Genomic DNA, 15,204 nt, shown 5'->3' with positions numbered 1-15,204 from the left:
CCCCCAATTTCCCCTCTCTACTGTTGAATGCTAAAAATATATAGACACAAAACAGAAATGTTGTTCTTAATATTAAAAATGGCACCTCTAGGTCAGGTAATAGCAGGAGCTACCTTGATACATGTCACATATTGCTTTAATGATACATACCCCAAAACAATGAAATTAAATTAGCACAAACCAGATGACACATAGTAAGCCTGCAGCTGTTGTGGACCCTGCAGTCGCCTGCTTTGTCTGGTTGGTAATCTAGACTTCATGGTGGCACAGACTGGCACACACACACACACACACACACATACACACACACACTTTCAACTCTACCTTTAGGTTCTGGGTCTCCGCCTTGTCATTGTGTTGTGAAACAGCAGCATCAGTCTTTCACACAACACAAAGACAAGTCATACAACACCACTGGCCCGTTTGTTGCTTATTGTGTTGCAATGTGTTCTGGACACATGGTAAGCCACAGCTTTTGAGGCAGAAGGTTGTGATGAAGGGTAGTGGACGTGTCCGCCAACTGCCAGGTCATCCACTTTGGAGAATAAAGGGAGGGGGAAGCAGACAGGGATGCTGCTCCTAGTCAAATGTCAACAACACTGAGCCCTTTGTTTTACTTACCTGGGGCAGTGCAGCACAGCTTTCTGGTTATATGGTGTATACAAAAGAACTACTTGTCTTTCCTCCAGGTAGTTAGGTCCATGTGAACAAAGGAACATAACAAAGCTCAGCTTCATATGTTCTTTTGTTTATCCTTGCATCAATTTGAGATGGAGTGCAGAGGCTTTGTTGCATAATGTATTGCTAAACACAGTCCATTCCCGAACCTTTTGGTCTAAACGGATAGATTTATTTTAAAAGTGTAAGTATATTTTTAAGGAAATAGATACAATACTTTACTTGCCCAAGCCCTAGCTGTTCCATCATTATTTAGTACATGTTATCTGTGAATAAAGTCCATTTGGGTGGAAATGATTGGATTAGAACCTGATACTTACCTGTATACCCGTGGGATCTGAAAGTAAGGTTTCGCCTGCAAATAAGGGACCCTTCTTCTCAGTTTTCCAACAGGCAACTCCAAATCTTCTGGCCGTATATCCTGCATTTCATGGCATGGCAAGAACATTAAAGAAACTATTTCTTATTCCTATTAGATTATTCTCATGTCACCCCCAAAGTCTTGGATTAATGGGCATACAAATCTAAAGTATTTCCATTTTAATATTCTGAGGGAAATCCTAGAAAGTCAATTAAATTGCTGTCTTCACAGGATGTGAGTTACAGGGTTGGTTGAGAACTTAAAAACGACCCAAGTCAGTATGCAAGTTTGCACAGACTTCTATCTCCAAGGTCTGACAGTATTGACATAGCAGAAAGTCCAGTGGGTCAGTACATTCTCAGCTCCAGCCCACTGTTGCCAGGGGGAATAATAGCTACTTTTGTACTATAGCTTATCATCAGCACTCAAGGAGCCAAAACCATTTATTCAAAGTGGGAGCCTAAAAGCAAAGTGACAAACAAAGCATGTTTGTCTTTCTGCATAGACAGGATGCACGTGTAGTGCTGTGTATAACTTTCTGAGCAGTATCTAGTTGAGAAATAGGAAAAAAAGGAAATGTATGGCAAACAGACTAAACAGAACTGGGGGCATTAAGTCTTTGACCCCCCCGTAGATTTGTTTATTCATTTTGCCTCTGGGATCCACAAAAGGTCACACTATACTTCACTGAGTCTTTGGTGAAAGATCAGAAAACGTCCTCCTACTTACACTTCCTTTTTACACCCTTGTTTTAGACTGAATAAAAGAAACACAATAAGCTGAATAACACAATACAGCCAGGAAGTCAATGGTTCAACACAACTTAAGACTATGAATTAATGTCCTAAAGGAGAGCCGGCGTCTGAATATGTAAACGTTCAAGAGTGAATCATTATTGAGGACATACATTGTTGTGTCTGGTTAATATTGTGCAACACATACTTACATAATTTCTCCGTACTCGGCAAGGCGATGGTTCTCTGCTCAGCGACACAGGCCAGACATGAGGCATCAGAATATAATTAATGGTTGCACATTATCAAGCAGCTGTTGGAGGGCTTTGTTCTAGTGCCAGCTCAGCAATAGCCTCGTGCCCGCCTGTGCTAGGTAAGAGGGAGGACCCTCCTCTTTAGAGAGGAGCCACTCGGCATCTGTGCATGCCTCTCATCTGATGGCATCAAAAGCTTGTACAGATACAGAGAACACAGCTCTTTAAAATGAGTGGATTTGAAATGTGATTACATTGCAACATAACTGAGGGAGGTATCCTTTGATTAAGTAAAAATAACCTCAAGAGGTAATATTTAGCCCCCAAGTACAGTGTAAACTTAACTCACACATAACTTCTTCCTAGTACTGTACTGTTTATCCCATCCCTTACTCATTGCTCAATGATGTGAACATGCTCCTCCGATTTCAACACATAGTATCATTTGACTGGCATGCATAACCCACAGTCAAGTAGTAGCCTGGAAGGAGTACGGGTCACTAGGCTTTGAAAGTTTATGGGGAAAATACCATAAAACAAGGTGTAATTCTCACAGCTCACTTCCAAATCATTAAACACGCTTCCCTGAATCACTGTTAGTCACAGTCTGACAAAAACCCAACCCACAAATGGCTCTGTGTGCACCACAATGATGACCTCATGGGATCCATAGTATTTTTGGGTGCAGTCCAAATGTTTTTCTTTCCAGGTTTTATGAGATTTCCACTGATATGTGCCATTAAAACTCAATAAGTGGGTACTCTATTTTGTAATTAGAGGATGTTGTAAGTGACCTGAGTCAGTTTCAACTGAAGTGAATGTGACAGGAAATGCATTGAAATGCAAAAGAAAAAAAAAAAATCCAAGCATAGCTATTTTCCCAAACCTACTGGGTTTTATTTTTCTATGTAAAGTAAAAACAGAGCTGGACTTGTGTTCAATGTGATAGTTTATTCATGCTAAAGTAATGAAAATATTGATTGTAACTTTCTGCAGAGCCCCAGACTGAGCTACACAATAAGACCAACAGCAGAACCAGGCAGGAATGAATCATACATTTTCTGTATCAAAGGGCCAGAGCTCAACCTTCCGAGATGAATGTGTCTAAAGTAATATCATCCTAATTATCTTACCTACACACCGTCACTTCCATTAATGCCTCTGTGTAAACCTCATGAAATGTATGTGCTTCCTTCCAGCTCGCTCTGCATCATAAACGGCTTCATTAATTGCCGTCTGTACTTAATAAGCAAAAAGCTATACTGGTATTAAATCATCCACACATAACATTCTCTATTGATTGCAGCTGGCTTCATTCCTCAAAAGATCCTGCCTTGTCATTTAAGTAATGGAGTAGATTATTCATTAAAACGAAGGACTACTTAACATTGATCAGGGTCCACTTTAGTATAACGTGTAAATAACTTGAAATGGATGCGATTCTCCAATATACAGTGCTCGTTAAAGCTCATCCCATGTGCTGACGCCACAAATCCCGGCTCACCAGCACCATCCTGGTTTCATCTTCATGAATGCGAGGCTGTGCCTTCACCCTGCAGTGTATTTATGCTATAAGTAATCCAACAATTCTTGGAGAATGACTTCAGGATAGTTTGATGTGAAAGAGCCGTTTCAAAGGCACGATTATCTGGCGGGAGGCGACGGGGCCACATTCCACTGCAGATATCTTAAATGTCCGAGGTGATGTACAATGTTAATTTAGGTGTAGATGTGAAACCAAGGAACTTTCTTACAGATGTTGATGACATGTACTGTATAACAATGTAACCACAACATCTGTTTGTCTTGCATCATTCAGGATGTCTCAGCATGCAGTCCTCCCCTGTTTACGCACATATCCTGTGTCTGATGGGAAAGCAGAGCAGTGTGACAAACGGGTCATGAGCATGTACTCGGGGCAGCGTGGGGGTCATGTGACCAACAGTGAGAAAGGCTCCAGTCCGGGAATAATTCTTCAAGGCGAATGGCAAGAAATCCACAAGGACAACACTGATATTCCCAGATGATCCCGTTTTGAGTTTGGGACAATAAACGATGAGCTTATCCCTCCCACTCAGTTCACCAACTACTATCGCATTCAAAGAGAGCTGTGTAATACATTAAACATTATTCCTAATGAATGAAAGGAAAAGATTTCTTTTTAATGGGGTGCCGGTACGCCTGCTGCGATACAGATCTCACCCAGTGCAGAGCAAAAAGCTTTGTACCCAGAATATTGTGTTGTTAGTAGCACAAAGTCATGTTTCATGCTGAAACAGCAACATGAAGAAAAAGATGAAGGCTCAAATGAACCCTGACCACTCTGTCAACTAGTGTCCTTGAAAGAAAATCAAAATACATATATCCCACTATGCATTTGAAATAAACACCAAAGTCAATAATTATGTTTTTATAGTAATAAGCCTAAATGAGATATTCTAGAAAAGGAAGAAAACATGACCACACTGACATTGCAGTATGCACATTAATGTATGAACATCTGCTCTGCTTGGGGCTATTTAGGGCCTGGAGATTTTTTTTTTTACATACAAGGTCATTCAAGGAACTGCACAACACTCTCCTGTTCAAAGTATCATTACTGCTTTAGTGAGTTCCTTATTACTATGACATTTCATTTAGGTCATGTTACATGATAAGATGTTTAGGCTTGCCCCTTTGACAAAAATATTATTCCCATGAAGAAATTCCCCAGAAGGCAAACATCTCACTGAGATATTGTGAAATCCGGGATTTCTACAGAAAACAAGTAATTGTGGGTCTGCATAAACAGTCTCATTCCTGTGACTGTGACTGTGCTTAAAGGACCATACCGGTCTTATTCTGACTTCTCTCCATCAGTAGAGATTTCTCCTGTCTTCAACACATTTTGTGTCTGCAGCGTTTACTTTAGTAGAGCCCAGCCAACCTGTTTTAACCGCTGCTCACTGCCATTCATGTTGAAACCGTGTGTAAAAACACTCTATGGGACTGTTGAATCTCTGGATATACTGTAGGTTATTCAACCTTGTTAAACGTTGTTTATTTTATCTAAAATTACTGTTTGGATTTTATAAACGCCATTCAAATTTGTGCATTGGTATCAAATCACTGCGTCTCAAGCTGGAAGCAGGTTCAGGTATAGGTGGCCCGGGTGGAGCTAGCCAGTAATATCAAGTTCAAGAGAGTCTCATTTCGGTGTACGCCGACCTTAATAACAAGCACACTCTCTCGGCACTTGGCTGCATCCCATTAATCAAGCAAGCGGTTAGATAAACATGTAGACACTGCTTAACATTTACAGAAGAAGAATCTGGTCAGAGAACAACTTGCCAACATGTCCGAGTATGAATATGAGGAAGACGTACTGGGAGAAGTTAAAAATAATTCATTTTAAGGCGAGCCTGTTGAGTCCCATCAGTACGAGCCTGGAATTCACACAAGCCCGAACATTTTAAGCCAATCGTTGACCTTCTTGATACGTTTGTTCCGCCCTCTGAGCTGTCGATCCCAACAGAGCCAAGGGGGCTTTAAACAACAAGGTGAGTTTTAATTAACCTTGACAAACATTTGCAGGTATATTCTGTAACCTTTATTGAGTACAGACAAAACGTAAACAAACAAACCATCATGACAAACAATTTTGGTGAACATGGTAGAGGTTTCTGGAAGCTAGGTGGCCGATGTTGTCAATGGACAATGACAGTTTAATCAAGTTAAAACCTTTTATTAATGTATCCCTCTTTTCCAAGAGAGGTACATTAAGAGGATAGATTGATTTCTTCTGCTTATGTGGCAGATTGCACATGTGCGGAGTCAGTGACGCATGCAGCTTTTACCTCCCACTCCACACCTGTTAAGTCAACGTTGCCTTTGGAATATTTATTAGAGTGCCCCCAACTGCACCACAAATTGAAAGTAACAGAAATGCATATAGTTGAGCCCTTTGACAACATGACTAGTGTCAGCCACAGTGAAAGGTCCGGGGCAGTAAATTGGCTTGGAATCGACGAGTGGGAGTGATGGGTTGGGAGAGATCTGAGCTCATTTCCTACCCTGTCAAGGTCCAGTAAGCAAAAGGGCAGTAATTCAACATCCCACCACTTATTGCACATCACACAGAAATTCAAAGAACGCTTTTCCCACGCACTCACTCGTAATGAAAAATCTTTTGTAAAGAGTGAAGATGGTAAAAAATAAAAAGCAGCGTTATAATCAAACATTTCAGAATATTCTTGAAAATCACACGATTTGTATTCCTTAACATCTCCTTCTGTGTGTGTCCCAGTATGTGTGTGTGTGTGTGTGCGTATGTCTGCATGAAGGTCTAAATGTGTCGTTTTGCTGGAGAGGCTGTAAGACACAGCTGAGTCCTGTGGTGAGGTTTTGTCTGGGCCACTAAGCATCTCCCACGTGACGAGAGCCATTCGGTACGCGGGCCCATCTGCGCCGATGCTGATGAAAGGCAGGCAGAGCAGGGCAAGAGTTTCTGGTGGCAGCTCTCCTAATCAATACGTATTGATTCCTCACTTATCTCAGATGCAGCCCGGCTGATGAGATGTCACACATCTAACCTCCTGCAGGGAGAGGAGCGCGGAGGAGGATCGTCAGCGGCGTAGGCGCTGTGCAGTACAACAAAGACACAGAGTACCTGTGGTTTGGAGGAAGCAGACACTAAGCACAAACTGACTGACAGAAAGACAGACATACATAAGAGAGACAGACATACATTAAGAGAGACAGATATACATAAGAGAGACAGATATACATTAAGAGAGACAGATATATATATATATATGGAGAGACAGATATACATAAGAGAGACAGATATACATAAGAGAGACAGACATACATAAGAGAGACAGATATATATATATATATATATGGAGAGACAGATATACATAAGAGAGACAGATATATATATATGGAGAGACAGATATACTGTACATAAGAGAGACAGATATACATAAGAGAGACAGACATACATAAGAGAGACAGATATATATATATGGAGAGACAGATATACATAAGAGAGACAGATATATATATATGGAGAGACAGATATACATAAGAGAGACAGACATACATAAGAGAGACAGATATATATATATGGAGAGACAGATATACATAAGAGAGACAGATATATATATGGAGAGACAGATATACTGTACATAAGAGAGACAGATATACATTAAGAGAGACAGATATACATAAGGAGAGACAGATATACATAAGAGAGACAGATATACATGAGAGAGACAGATATACATAAGGAGAGACAGATATACATAAGAGAGACAGATATACATGAGAGAGACAGATATACATAAGGAGAGACAGATATACATAAGAGAGACAGATATACATTAAGAGAGACAGATATACATAAGGAGAGACAGATATACATAAGGAGAGACAGACATACATAAGAGAGACATATATACATTAAGAGAGACAGATATACATAAGAGAGACAGATATATATAAGAGAGACAGATATACATTAAGAGAGACAGATATACATAAGGAGAGACAGATATACATAAGAGAGACAGATATATATATAAGAGAGACAGATATATATAAGGAGAGACAGAAATGTAGGGGACTATCTCCTTTTTCACATTGGACTTGCATGGACAGCCATCCCCCCCGTCCGTCCGTCCCTCTGTCCGTCCCTCTGTCCGTCCTCTAAAGCTCTCCTCTTGTTGCAGGCAGACAATTAATCAGTGCTTTGTCGGCTGGATGGTTCACAGTCACTGCAGTTGCTGTGCTCAGCAGAAAGGTCAAATAAATAAAGAGAAAGCAAACCCCCTAAACTGACTGTCACATGCGGACGGACTGCTATATGCCAGTGGCTGAGTGTCACACATAGAAAGGGTTAACCACACAGGTGACAGAATGATAACACTTTTTTTAGAAGTGACGATAAAGCAGCTGTGGGTGAGACGGGAAACACACAGAAACATGCAAATGTGTGCACTCTGTAGCCGACGGATCAAAGAGCACACTGACAGGAAACACTGCCGGGCATGGGAAGGTGGTGGAGTTGTACCATAGAAAACTTCCTGAATGTGCTTTTGTGCCAGGAATGCTAATCATTTAACAATTGTATACCCGTCTCTTCCCATACAGCACATTTACATATGCATCATTTACAGTGACTCTCTGCATACAGGCATGCCATAAACAGTATTTCAAAGGAAGGCCTGGGTCATACTCTTAATACTCGCAATAAATAAATGTGCATTTGAATTCATTTGAGCAGACGCGTTATGGGCAATAGTGATTTTTTTTTACACAATATAGAAAACAGGTTTAGTCTAAAAGTATTGCACCTAGAAGACAGAATAAACTGAATAAATTGGCCCGTATGAACCTGATGAGGAAGCTTCAGCTTGACTCAACTGTGCTTCATCAACAATGAAAACAATTGTCACCATTTCTAAACACTCGACACTGGCAGATTTCCCCGGAGACCTTCTTGATTCTCAAAGAGTGTATGCATAGAAACAACTGCATTGTACACACAACTTTTCCAGATGTTCACTGATAAGCAAACTCAGAAGCGGAATTGCTGTCAGCAAACTGCCTAATACTGCTCCAATCAAATATACATTTTAAATGACACAATGTTATTCTCCACTTTCTCTAGCCTCCTTGTGAACTTGAAACACTGTCAATATGAATAAACCACCTGGGACATTGGGAAACATGGCAAAAACTGGCAATGAATCGGAGCAGAAAGGGTTTGGAATAATTGTATTTGTGACTACCGCGCAATTACAGTACACAAAACGAGCTCCTTGATTCCTAATATGCAGATCATGACTGCTGTGAAACGCCATAAATGCATTCCTGATTTATTTAGTGAGCTGTGAAGAACGAGTTCCTGTGAGCTCACTGAGACAGACGGCAGCATATAGCACTCCATCCCGGCTAAGCAGCAGATCCTCTATCAGAAAGGGAAGTTATTCTGTCTGCGGGAGTGCAACCGGAGACAGAAAAAAGAAAGGCGCATTCAAAGAAATGCAAATTTAGATCCTACAAAAAGAATAACATTTACTGTTAGCACATACCGAGTTTAATATAGAAACAGGGAAAGCTGGGGATCACCTGACAGATTTAGCAATGTGTCGCTCTGAAGTCTCTATGAAGTGACATGGATGTCAAAACAGCAGGTGAACAGCGTATTGTTTGGAATGAGTTGGGTAAGTGTCATGCAGAGGGCACAGACTATCTTCCTGTTTTTTAAACAAACAGACAGATGCCGGGGGAAAATGTGAGACAACAGGGTTCCCTGGATGCCTGCCATCGCCCTGCAAGTACAAACAAGCGACCAGAGGATTTGGAGGAGAACGGGACACGGCTTGGCAGTAATTGGAGGTACCCTCTGGAAGAATCTGCTTTGTAGTTAAATTGTTTGGATACGGCGCGCGGGATTAATGAGGATGTGAAAGAAACATTCATGAAGCCACAAAGCCTCGGTTTATCTTAGCCGCACTAGCGTGAATGTTCGGCACGCTTTTCCTTTAATAACCACAATGGGTGTGCAGTGCGTGTGATCTGATGAAGTGATGCCGGTGAGAAAGGTAAAAATAAGACTGGAGTTGAAACATCCTTTAGAAACCAAATCAGCTGCTCAAATCCAGAGCAAAGGAGACCTTAATTTGTAAATAGAAGTCAAGCTTTTGGCTGACATATGTACACAGTGTGAGAGGACCTCAACCTCCTATTCCTGTTCCCTTGGGAACAATTGAGGGTAGCTCCAGCCCTACTAAGACCTAACAATGTCACTGCTCTACACTCTAAAAGTCAGTAAAAGCACTGTAGGATGAACATGAAGAGAGGAAGGACAAGATAGTCAAGACAACAGATCACCTGTCCCACAGCAGACAGACAAGACTGGAAAAGGCAGACTCACACTGATTGCACATCCTATGTGGGCAATTTGGGCTTTAGTATGTCGCCCACGGACATTGCGACATGTGGATTGGAGGCTGACCTGCTCTACCTCTGCATCTATCTGGCGACGAGGCAGCACAGGTGGTCACGAATATTCCTCTAAATGTCTCCAAATTAGCAAGTGTTGGCAGTTGTTCTCGATGTATGGCAGGTATGAAGCAGATGTCCACCTAACACAGTGGATTATTGATGCACAAGGTCACATTCACCTTGATTTTCCCGCCAGTGGCCTGTGTCATCCATGCAGATGATCTTCCTTTAGTGCTACCAACACCTTCCCACTCTGACACTGCTCAGGGTTAATCTAATATGAATACTTCCTATTCTGGTAAATGCATTTTGCCCAGCTGATATCTAATAGCTCACTGGCAGAGAGGCAAGCCTTGTTTCCTCCCATTGTGGACTTTCCGACAGGCTGTCAGAAAGCATAAATGCAAAGTGTCTGTGTGTGACACCTTTTCACTCCGGTGTCAACACATCTTTTTCTGAGAATGATAAGCAAGGATATTCAAGCCCAACAAACCTGAGATGAGATGATTTAAACCTATACTGTGATGAATAATTCAAATGACTCTGGAATAGTCCGTATACAAGCGGTGAGAGCGGTATTGTGAATTTAGTTATTAAAAGTAGGCAATCTGATGATGCCCTGAATTATTTGATGCTATTTCTATTTCTGGGCCCATAATGAGCTCCTGTTAGAGACTTTTGGGTAATGCACAGCTTCATGCTGGAGTGTTGATTCACAGCTGAACAAGCTCAGAAACCTGTTCACATTGCGTTAAACTGTGAGTGTGTCTACTATTTGGGCGTGCCTCTTACAATATAGCAACAAAAGTAGCACACCTTGCTGTCCTGACTTGCTTGAAACAGGTGGACTGTGTATTGTGCAAATAGTGGTAATGAGACAGCAAAATTGCAGTGTGCTACTGAATTGCCAGGCACAGCTCCTACTGTGCTTCTCCTCACATTTAGGAGAATATTGATTCATCAAAAACCCAACAACTGCATCCTAAAGGACAGAAATCACTCAAGAAAACTATTACGTCATAAAGCGATGCCTTGCAGAGTGGGTCTGCACAAAAATATTACCCACGGCCCCTAAGCCCCCGTTAATGGACCAAAAGGCTGTGCAAAACTGTATACTAATGCCAAAAGTTCCTAATATTTAGAGCCTCTTACTCTCACTAATGGGGCTTACAAGCTGAATCAGGCTTCTCATACAGTATGTATGTGAGCTTTGGCAGTTTGTTGCTGCTGTGAGTGGGAGAGAGATCTCTCCATCTTTTCATAATATGATGATGGTTGGCTGAGCCATCCTTGTGTAATGAAAAGTATCCAGTGCTGCCTTTGCCAGAAATGGCCTGAACACACACACACACACACACACACACTTAATTGTCATCCACATCAGTTCATATCAGTTCTTCCATCCTGTACCGAGTCCAACGTGTCTAATAGAGGGTGGAAGTCGTATTTTGATGTGTAAACTATTTAGGTTAATATGGGTGCAAGAATTTGTTGGGAGGATGGAGAGGCTATGTGAACCATGATGGAAAGCTAAATGGTCCAATTTTCCCTGTCAGGTGGATGCACTTCCCTCGCATCACTCTTGGCAGTCAGCAGGGCTAAGAGACACCAATTAATCTGCCATGGCTATTATGGGCTGCATGGCACAGATAATTGATGGGCAAAGGCACATTGAGACAGAAAGAGGATATGTAATTTACTGGGGATCACTGCACATTGGCTGGAACCAGCTATAATTAAAACTGCAGTCAGCATAAGTTTGAGAATTATGCTATAATTTGTAATAGCAGTAATTAAATTAGCACTCGCCATAGTCGTACTTTCTAATTATAGCTAAACTCTGCATAAGCCACACAAAGTGTCGGCCTATTCATTACATTTAGGTTCATTTAAGTGGCTTAAGTGTCTTTTGACAAATTACAAAGTAACATAATGACAAAATTGTGAGAAAGTTTGTCAGCTGTTAAACATTTCCCTGTCTCCAACCAAACTATTTCAAAGTGATATGAACAGGGATAATAGAGAGCTGGTAGCATTGTTAGAGGCATGGAGAAATAATGCACTGCAATCTGCCTCCATTGTATTCGGAGGATTTGGGCTATTTATGTCAGATTGTATAATTGGAACGTGAGCTGGAGGTGGAGGACCTGTCACAACATATACACCCTTGAATACAGTGTGTATATCATCAACTTTACACATTCCTTAGGAAGGATGTAGATCTGTATCATTGTCTCCATCCTGAGCTGAAAAACAAAGGAACATCTCTGCCTGCTGCTTTGACTCACTGATTCCCCTTGGCTGGGATCTCTCTTCCTATAGCCAAATGCCTATCTCGCCCAACACACCAGCACTGTCAGAGAATGGTGACACTGATGCCTCAACAACACGCCTGCTGCTGGATGGTGATATTAACCAACAGATGGCCATTTGCTCAGGGATATAACTCTCTGGAATGGAATAGCAAGAATACTAAGTAGCCATCAATTGTGATTCACCTTCTGTAAATGGAAGATTCCACAGCCTTCTAGTTATTCATCATTTATGTATCATTATTTTACAGTTAGAAATGTTTTCCCCTCTTGCTGGTTGTACTTTTAGCAGTCTCTCAAAACTGAAGCGAGTTTGGGATTTCCCGGTGAGCCTTGAGGGAAATAGATTGATCCAAATAAAGCAACTGTGCCCGAACATATCTGCAAAAATACTGATTTGTAGATGGTACATGGTGACCTGCAGCTTCAATCTTTGCCTGATCCAAACCAAATGTTTTAGTAGTTTAAACAACACATTTGAAACATCTTCAGGTCTCAGGTTGAAAGGCTTGTGCTTTATATGCCTAAACATCCACCTTGATCTCCTTCATACTCTGCTGAACAGACTAGAAAAAAAATAGAAATAGCATTTCCCCCTTAACATATTCGGCAATGCCTAGTTGCCAGTAAATTAATATACGTTTTTAAGGACAGTGTTGCTGCTACAAGTGCATAAACCATCCATGAGCATGCCAGAGCTCACAGCTCTCTAGTTATCCCCTGAAATCAAGCATTACCACTGGCATTCTGCTGTCTGACTCAAAGCTCCAACGGGCCAATGAATACCAAATGAGCCAGTGGAAATCCAGCTGGGAATACATTGTCAAAATGGAAACATGGTCTGCCCTGCACCTCCTTATTCAAGTACAGAGTCACATTTCAAAATGAGTCTCAGCTCTTTTCATCTGAACAGATTTTGCCTCTGCCTTGCCACAGCATTAAACCTGAGCTCTGGTTTAATGATAAAACCCTGATGTCTGCACATCGCAATGTGATACAATGCAAATTGATCCGATTCTTCCCCACAATGAGCAGAGCGGACGGTGCCGCAGCACGCTGGTGCATCTGAGCTCCACATGTGTAATTCTGCACTGACACACACACACACACACACGCCCGTACAGACTGCTGATCTTTTATTCACCATCGACCCGCCAATATGCACAGATGCACGGGAGACACAGAAGCAAAAACTGGCAGCTACATGCACAAGCACACTCTGCTTCCAGATGAGTCCAACTAACCGATCGCGGAGAGGGCGGTGCAGTGATGCAGAGACAGGGGCCATATACGGGGCTTCATGTTCACTGCCTGGGAATTATCACATCAAATTCGTATGCCCAATGGTTCTGACAGGCCCGAGGCCGAGCCACTGCAGCCTGGTGTAGACAGGAATGACTGTGTTGGAGTATGACAAGGCAGTGACTATTGTTGTGCACCAGTGATTCACACCACACCAATAACATTCAGATTTACACAGACAACCAGGGAGGAAGTGCCTGTCAAACGTGTTAAAACAACTAACGCAGAATTAGTTCTCTGAGCTTCACTGATGCATAGTTTTCATGATACCTTCACACGTTCAACCACTGTGGCTTTGATATTTCTGAGAAACTCCATAAAATGATTACATAATATTGCTCCAAAGAGTACAGACATTTGTCTGTTGGATGTATATAGACAGCAGCTTAGTGCCTATTTTGCTTATTTTGACTTGATCAGTTGGCGAAGTAGAGAGCACTCAAATAGCTCATATATTTGTTACACCATCATATGAAATGATGAAAATTAAAAGTTGTTTTATTTGACAGTTTTGGTCTAATTTAAACGTGTTAGGAATTACACAATGCAATTAGACGTTATATCAGTTTATGTCAAATAGGCCACACCTAACAACCAAATATCAAAGAACATTATAAATGATCAAGATAATCAACAAAGTTACGAACGGTTCCACAAGGCTGTGTTGAAGCACATAGGTGCTTTGTGCCAGCATGCTATTATGATCAAAGTGACAACTTAAAAATGTCAGAATTAAACTTTTACACTTTGCATTTAAGGGGTTATTCAGGATAAAGTGAAATTCAAATTTCACTAGAAGAACGATCAAACAGGACTGAAAACATAACATCCATCGTGAAATTAACTCACTTTTATTGTATGACTGTCAACAAAATTAAAAAGGATGGACATGAAGGCAAAGGTTCCTCTTTACACTCTCTGTTCTGTCTCTATTTTCCAACCAGGTCCACAGCTCATATCTGAAAAAGCAAGAGGAGACTGTTGTGTAAACTGCTGTTTAAGATCTTCCATTATGCTTGGAATCAGAATGTGTTGTCACCCTGGCAACAACATTGTGTCCTTCCCCAGAAACCTGCTTAAAAGTCTGATTTGATTGAGTGTCTTCATATCCAGCGAATATCCACTTCCTAAATATCTTCAGGGACCCAGAGAGCATCGATATCTGAGGTAGGCTGTTGGTTACATGATTTCTTATTTGGTTTCCAAGGAAAACTCCACTCAATCCCACTGGAGTTGCATCTAGCTTATTCCCTCCTCGGTGACAGTTGCAGGCAAATATTAGTGGCTAGCAATCCAGCACCTTGTAGGTTTAACCACATCAATCATCACAATGTGAGATCGGTGACATATCTCAACATGGTGATCTTGGGGTGATAGCCAATCATTAGACAGTACACCACTTTAAAGGGATTTTCCGGTTTAGCTACAGTTGCTGCAAGTGCATAAGGGTTAATGAAGATGATAGCAAAGCTGGTTGCTTTGTGTTGCTCATGCTGAGGTGCCAGATGCAACGGGAGGACGGCCCACTGGGTACCCAGTGACAACACTGGCATAGGCATATGTCTGAGAGA

Source organism: Eutrigla gurnardus (assembly GCF_963514095.1).
Source record: "Eutrigla gurnardus genome assembly, chromosome: 9".
Taxonomy (NCBI): domain Eukaryota; kingdom Metazoa; phylum Chordata; class Actinopteri; order Perciformes; family Triglidae; genus Eutrigla; species Eutrigla gurnardus.
The sequence above is the reverse complement of the archived record's forward strand: the minus strand, read 5'-3'. Positions refer to the sequence as shown.